We start from the raw sequence: 7500 nt of genomic DNA on the forward strand, positions 1-7500 counted from the left end.
GAAGTTTCCATTTATGAAAAGTCTCGAAGTTTCCGTTTATGAAAAGACTCGAAGTTCCCATTTGTAAAAAGTCTCGAAGTTTCCATTTATGGAAAGTTTCGAAGAAGTTCCCATTTACGAAAAGTCTCGAAGTTCCCATTTACGAAAAGTCTCGAAGTTCCCATTTATTAAAAGTCTCGAAGTTCCCATTTATGAAAAGTCTCGAAGTTCCCATTTATGAAAAGTTTCGAAGTTTCCATTTATGAAAAGCCCCAAAGTTCCCATTTATGAAAAGTCTCTAAGTTTCCATTTATGAAAAGTTCCGAAGTTCCCATTTATAAAAAGTCTCGAAGTCTCCATTCATGAAAGTTTCGAAGGAGTTTCTATTTATGAAAAGCCTCGAAGTTCCCATTTATAAAAAGTCTCGAAGTTTCCATTTATGGAAAGTTTCGAAGAAGTTACGAAAAGACTCGAAGTTCCCATTTATGAAAAGTTTCTAAGTTCCCATTTATGAAAAGTCTCGAAGTTCCCATTCATGAAGTCTCGAAGTTCCCATTTATGAAAAGTTTCTAAGTTTCCATTTATGTAAAGGCTCGGAGTTTCCATTTATGGAAAATCTCGAAGTCTCCATTTACGAAAAGTTTCGAAGCTTCCATTTATGGAAAATCTCGAAGTCTCCATTTATGAAAAGTTTCGAACTTTCCATTTATGGAAAACCTCGAAGTCTCCATTTATAAGAAGTTTCGAAGTTTCCATTTATGGAAAATCTCGAAGTCTTCATTTATGAAAAGTTTCGAACTTTCCATTTATGGAAAATCTCGAAGTCTCCATTTATAAAAAGTTTCGAAGCTTCCCTTTATAAAAAATCTCGAAGTGTCCATTCATGAAAATTTCGAAGAAGTTTCTATTTATAAAAAGTCTCGAAGTCTCACTCTGCGAAAAAAATGAAGAAGAAACAGACTGAGAGCAAGAAGGAACACAACTCGTTTTGGCGAAGGTATTACCGCTACAACGGCACTTCCTTGTCTCGCCAGTATTCAGTCAACAACAAAAACAATAACACAGATTCCGTTCGTGGAAGGTTGTCTTCACAAAGGCAAAATCTGGGACCTTTTTCCTTGCAGTTAACTTCTTTATCTTCTTTGTAGTTTTCTGTAAAAGAAAACACTGGGATGGTTTCGTCTGTCCGTCCGCCCTCAGATCTTATAAACTACAGAGGCTAGAGGGCTGCAAATTGGTATGATGATCATCCACCCACCAATCAGCAAACATACTAAATTGCAGCCCTCTAGCCTTAGTAGTTTTTATTTTAATTTAAGGTTAAGGTTAGTCATGGATCGTGTGTCTGCTACCGGTGCCAAACGCCGACGTGTCCACACTTGACCGCATCTGGGGAGCAACTGAGCGCTGCCCGGTCGTGGCTTAGAGTTTCGTACTGCAGCACTTCGAGAGTTTCATACAGCATTACAGAAAACTCGATTGCGCCGAAGTTTCTTATGCGCAGTTTTTACTTGTTTCTTTCCAGTTAACTTTCCTATCTTCTTTCTTACCATTTTGTTTTCTTTTCTGTTCACGGTCTTGCTTCAAAAAAAAAAAATCTCCTTTCGTCGCTGAAGAGGAAAATGAACCTGCTCTCAAAAAGCTAATTAGCCCGTCAGGGAGATTTTGCTTCCCCGATTACGTTTAACGATGCAGAGAGAGAGAGAGAGAGAGAGAGAGAGAGAGAGAGAGAGGGCAGAGAAAATTCTTCAGGAACACAAAGAAAAAATGCATTCAAACGAGACTAGATAAAAATAACCGAATCAAAAACAGTAACAAATCTCACTCGGTTTTCTCAGAACCAAACGAAGAGTATTCGCAACTCCAGTAAGTAATAAATACTAGGAAAAACTTCGGAGACAAAAACGATAAGCAAATTAGAAACGAAAAGGTTATAAATCTAAAAAATGAAGAGTTATACCTTTGGTTGGTTTGGTTACTTTACATCTTTTCTTGATAATATATTCATTCTTAGGTTTCGTTTTTCATCGGAGGAGAGAAAGGGAGAGAGCTTTAAGAGCTTTAATACTTCTTTCATGTCGATGAATGAGACAGAGAAAGAATTGACGAAGAAAAGCATGAGAGAGAGAGAGAGAGAGAGAGAGAGAGAGAGAGAGAGAGCTAATATATTGCTTGGTCAGGAAAATAACTTTTTACAAGGCGATTCGACAATTAATATATTTTAGAGAGAGAGGGAGAGAGAGAGTGAGAGAGAGAGAGAAATGACAAAGAAAATCATGAGAGAGAGAGAGAGAGAGAGAGAGAGAGAGAGAGAGCTAATATATTGTTTGGTCAAGAAAATAACTTTTTAATCGGTGATTCGAAAATTAATATATTTCAAAGAGAGAGAGAGAGAGAGAGAGAGAGAGAGAGAGAGTTTTGGGGTTCCATTGCATCACTGTATTGGATGTGCTGCGATCTCTGCTTCCTGGCACGTTGTTTATTTGTTTGTTTGTGTTGTTTGGCATGATTTTTTCTTTCGTTGTAATCTAATCACTCCATGGTGTCGATAGCTCATCGGAAGAAAAAAAGGGAAAAAGAAAGATTCAATTCTTCTTTCATGGAAATGAATGAGACACAAAAAATGAAAGGGGGAAAAAGAAGACAAAGTAGGAAAAGCATGAGAGAGAGAGAGAGAGAGAGAGAGAGAGAGAGAGAGAGAGAGAGAGAAATCTTGCGCAAGCAAGCAGGGTTTTTGAAAGCGATCTCAGAGCAGCCTTGTACAAGACTATGTACTGAGACGAAATACCCTGTTCCCGTACGTTGGCATTCAGCTTGTTGGGCATCAGAATAGAGCGTGAAGGTGTGACGAGAGGTATGGCACTCTCAGTGCCACTTTCCGCCCGGGCACTAGCAGTAGTGCCCCGTTTGCAGCCAAGACTGTAGCGCCCAGAGAAACAATACGCAAGCTTCTCTGTCTTTGTTCTGGCTCTTTTTTTGACATCACCCCCTTAATCCATAGTTTCTATTTGACCTTTGACCTCTTTAGGTCATTTGTTTGACCCGCAGTGCCAATTCTGAAGCCAAGGTTATAGTGACGCGAGAAAAAGTGCTTCTAAATTTATAAAATAAAATTCTTCATCGTCTTAGGGTTAACTTCGGTGTATTTTTGTTTGACCTGTGACCTCTCTCAAGTCATTATTTTGACCGTTGGCCATGTAAGCTCAGTGATTTGACATTGCGAAGTGTAGTGTGAATTCAGGAAATTTATAATTAGCCTTCGCTCTCGCTTGGGCATTAGGCTGACCTGAGATCTAGTAAAACCAGTAATTTGTCCTTGAAAGGTGCCAATCAATATACTGGGAAGTTTAAACGTCTTTAAAAAGAGAATACATAAAATATCTAACATTAATGCTGCACAATCTTGCAACAATAAAACAAGTACATCTGCAAGAAACAAAACTATTATAAGGGTAAAATTAAAGAATCTCTAATGATATATAATTGGATATTAATAAAATAACCGTAGCATTAAGTATGCAAGGAAAACTAACGGTTTTTCATGGAAATAACGGGCATAATTAATCCGCAGGTTTCGAGAATTTTATGAACAATTTTGTTGAGAAAATAAACACAGAGTGAAGAGCCTCTTCTCTTGGCAATGACCGACACGATTTAACACGAGGTGTTTAACTAACCGTGAGGCCTGAATGGCTACCTGTTAAACTGAGTGATTAGATTAATTAGCGTGTTGTTTGAAGATAATTATCTTCCCTGTGCTGTCGGAAATATATTAGTCAAGATAAAAGAAAGTGTCAAAAAAATAGAGAATATCATCATTTTTGTTAACGTTGCCTTAAAGGATAAATGTGAGAATGCTGAAAGAGCTATAGAAACTACCTAAGAAACAGGGAGAAAAAGAATGGAGACTGAGATGCAGAGAAATAAATAAATCATACATAATTCTAACGTTGCCTTGAAAGGAAGAATAAAAGAAACATGAAAAATTAACAAAAGGAAATCTTTAAAACAAAACAAACAAGTAAACAATAAACTATTTAAGAAATGTTAAAAAGCAAAGTGGTTTATATATCGTCCTAGAGAAAACCAGAATAAAAGAGAACCCACAGGAAATAAAGACGAATTACAAAGTAAGTCTATCAGATAAAGATGTAACGCAAAGGATGTCAAGACGGTCTTCTTGAAAACAGCTGCGCAGATGTCAACACAAGTAAGTACAGTGGCAGAATTGTTTACGGGATTAAGCACCTATTAAACACACACAAAAATTGATTGAATGATTTATCTGCCGTCTCATCTATAAAGGTAATACATGCCTAAGGGACTTGTTTGAATGCGTGTGATATAGATATATATATATATATATATATATATATATATATATATATATATATAATATATACAGTATATATATATATAATATATATACGTGTGTGTATGTATATGTGTATGTGAATGTATGTGCATGTAATAGCATACACGGATTTTCAAAACTAACGATGATATAAGTGAGGGTCGGTAAGGCAATTTTCAACCCTACTTCTGTGCTGAAAGAGGTAGGCCTCGAGCTGGACGACGGCAAGTTAAACGTAGTGTTTGTTACATACAGAGTATCAGTTTACGGACAGAAAAGCGTGAATTCTCTCTCTCTCTCTCTCTCTCTCTCTCTCTCTCTCTCTCTCTCTCTCTCTCTCTCTCTCTCTCTCTATATATATATATATATATATATATATATATATATATATATATATATATATATATATATATATATATATATATATATATATATATTATATATATACATATATATATATACATATATATACATACATAGTATATATACATTGTATATATATAATATAAACACAATATATGTTTGCGCATCAACCACAAACCGTTTCCCTTAATAGGGGTGGCTCCACAGAAGACAAAACAACAGCCGCTGCCACATTCCAGCTGTAACTCCTCAATTACAAACAAACCAAATTATTCCCCTTACTTATTTACCCAATCGCAAGCTTACTAGAATACTCACTTGCGACCTTTTTCTGTTGCCCCCCCCCCCGGCCCCCAACCTCATTATGACCAATTTCTTCTTCGCTCAAACCAAAAACAAAACAACATCGGAGCCCTGAAATCTCTTTGTGGCTTTTCAAGACTCGTTGTAACCCACTGCTAGCCATCCATCAACTAGCCAAACGACCCACACTGGTTTGTGGGGGAATCACCGCTATCCATTTAGCCAAGGCAAATAGCCACTTAGGAAGGAAGGAAAACAAACAGAGCCAAAAGGAAAGACAATATCAACAAACGTTCACATTCTCAGGAAAGATTTTTCCCCGCAAATAAACAAACTAACTTAGTTTTTTAGGAGCGTAAACAGGAGGATCTTTTCAAACAAATAGCTGGAGTTTTGCTTCTCTGCGAAGATTATCTCGCAAATAAAGGAAAAAACGCGGATTACCTGAGCTAAAATAAAATGCTGTTTTAATTAGCTGCAACTGAGAAGGTGTAAAGGTAGATGGCAAGTTTTTTTGCGGGTTGAAAATTAAAGATCTGCTGTTCGAGACAAAAGAGTTTTGTAAAAAAGAAAGCAAGTAAAAACTCTCTTCGGCGCAATCGAGTTTTCTGTACAGCTACAGCGTATAATCAAGGCCACCGAAAATAGATCTATCTTTCGGTGGTCTCGGTATAATGCTGTATGAGTCGCGGTCCATGAAACTTAACCACTGCCAGGTGGTGACCTATCCTATATCGTTGCCAGAAGCAAGGTTACAGCTAACTTTAACCTTAAATGAAATAAAAACTACTGAGGCTAGAGGGCTGTAATTTGGTATGTTTGATGATAGGAGGGTAGATGATCAACATACCAATTTGCAGCCCTGTAACCTTAGTAGTTTTTAAGATCTGAAGGCGGACATAAAAAAAGTGTGGACGGACAGACAAAGCCGTCACAATAGTTTTCTTTAGCAGAAAATAAAACTAGATGACCTACTCTCATAAACTGCAAAAAATGAAAGAATATTACGTCGCGAGAAAAGAAACATTCAACTTAAAATTATTTATTTTACTAGAAAAAACTACTGAAAAATTCCTTACCCGAATTTGTTTATGGGACTCCAATTTTACTTCTTTCTTATCAGAACAGTAGGAGTGTTGACTGCTAGACTTTTATCATAAAATTTATAATTTTTAAAAATAAATAACATATAAAAAAACTTATACCATAATCTCTGTAATCATATAATGGTTATGATTGGTTTGGTTGTTTCAAATCAATACATCCTACAAAAAGACCACAGAAATGACCTTAAGCGCCCTGCGACAACTGTGTAACGGACAGTCAGTGACACAAAGGCGATTACATACGTCGTTACTGACAGGAGGAAGATTACACTCCCTCGATATCTGATTCTTTTTTCCCTCAGGACTTTTCCGTCTAGAGGCGATGGTTCTAGGGCGTGTTAACCTTCAGGTTTTCAACAAAACTGAGGTTGACAGGAATGGAATGGAATAAAAAATTTCGCCTGTGGAATGGAAATCGACAGTGAAAGGTTTGAAAGGTGTGACAGGAGGAAAACCTCTCAGTTGCACTATGAGACAAGTGTTAAGAGAAGGTGGACAGCAAGATGTAAAAAAAGAGAATATGAATGGAGGTACAGTAAAAGGAATAAAAGGGATTGCAGCTAGGGGGCCAAAGGGACGCTGCAAAGAACCTTAAGTAATGCCTACAGTGCACCGCGTGAAGTGCACTGACGGCACTACCCCACTACGGGAGCTAAGGTCAACAGCACAGTGAATTTCTTCTTCGGGAAACCAAATTAGTCTACCTTCCCCATGGAATCGATCTCGGGTCTCCGCTGATAAGGCGAGGTCGTTACCCACAGAGTCACGAGGTTCTTCTATCCCCCTTCAATTCACGAGGGTCTAACAAAAGAAAAATCCTACTTTCTAATCCTTCACTTCCTCTCCTCCTTCTCCCCCTCATATTCCTTCTCTCTCTGTCTGTCTGTCTCTCTCTCTCTCTCTCTCTTCTCCACAACCCGCCTCTTCCTAATTACCTTAAGGCCCCCAGAGGCGGATCACTTGATACGGGGAGAATTTCTTGAACGCTGCCTAGATGCGCTGTACCGTATACACGAGTCGCCCTGAGGCTGATCATCTCCGATACCTCGGTAGCTTTCAATCAATGTCATTGATGTGAATATCGAAGTTTTTTTTTCGTTTAACTTATTCCATTTCCTACTGGTATGATTTTCTTTTCAATTCTTTCTATTTCAACAAAATAAGTTGCCATAAAATTTTAAAAATGGATATTGTAGTATTATTAGAAAATAATATTCAGATGTCTTACTAGTGTATTGTCGCTTTCAAAAACGCAAAAAATAGCCATAATGATGTTGAAAATAACTGAGGCACTTTTTAAAGGTTTCAACTGCATTATGTTGCACTGATTTTCTTGTGAAAGTTGAACGTGAAGTACAACATCCGTAGAGTGGTTGTGTTACACAAAGTAAAACT

At 37.4% G+C, this 7500-nt stretch overlaps 1 protein-coding gene across 2 annotated transcripts in view; it reads left to right on the forward strand.

Annotated features, from left to right (window-relative positions):
* The first annotated feature begins 2795 nt into the window (after positions 1-2795).
* The window catches only part of LOC136841566 (uncharacterized), a 185893-nt gene continuing 181188 nt past the window's right edge, over positions 2796-7500 (forward strand). The window contains exons 1-2 of one of the 2 annotated variants that reach the window (XM_067108547.1): positions 2796-2833; positions 3551-4189. The gene's annotated coding sequence lies outside the window, so the exon portion shown is untranslated. The other variant, XM_067108548.1, reaches the window with a different exon arrangement.

This window comes from Macrobrachium rosenbergii, chromosome 9, assembly GCF_040412425.1.
Source record: "Macrobrachium rosenbergii isolate ZJJX-2024 chromosome 9, ASM4041242v1, whole genome shotgun sequence".
Classification (NCBI taxonomy): Eukaryota; Metazoa; Arthropoda; class Malacostraca; order Decapoda; family Palaemonidae; genus Macrobrachium; species Macrobrachium rosenbergii.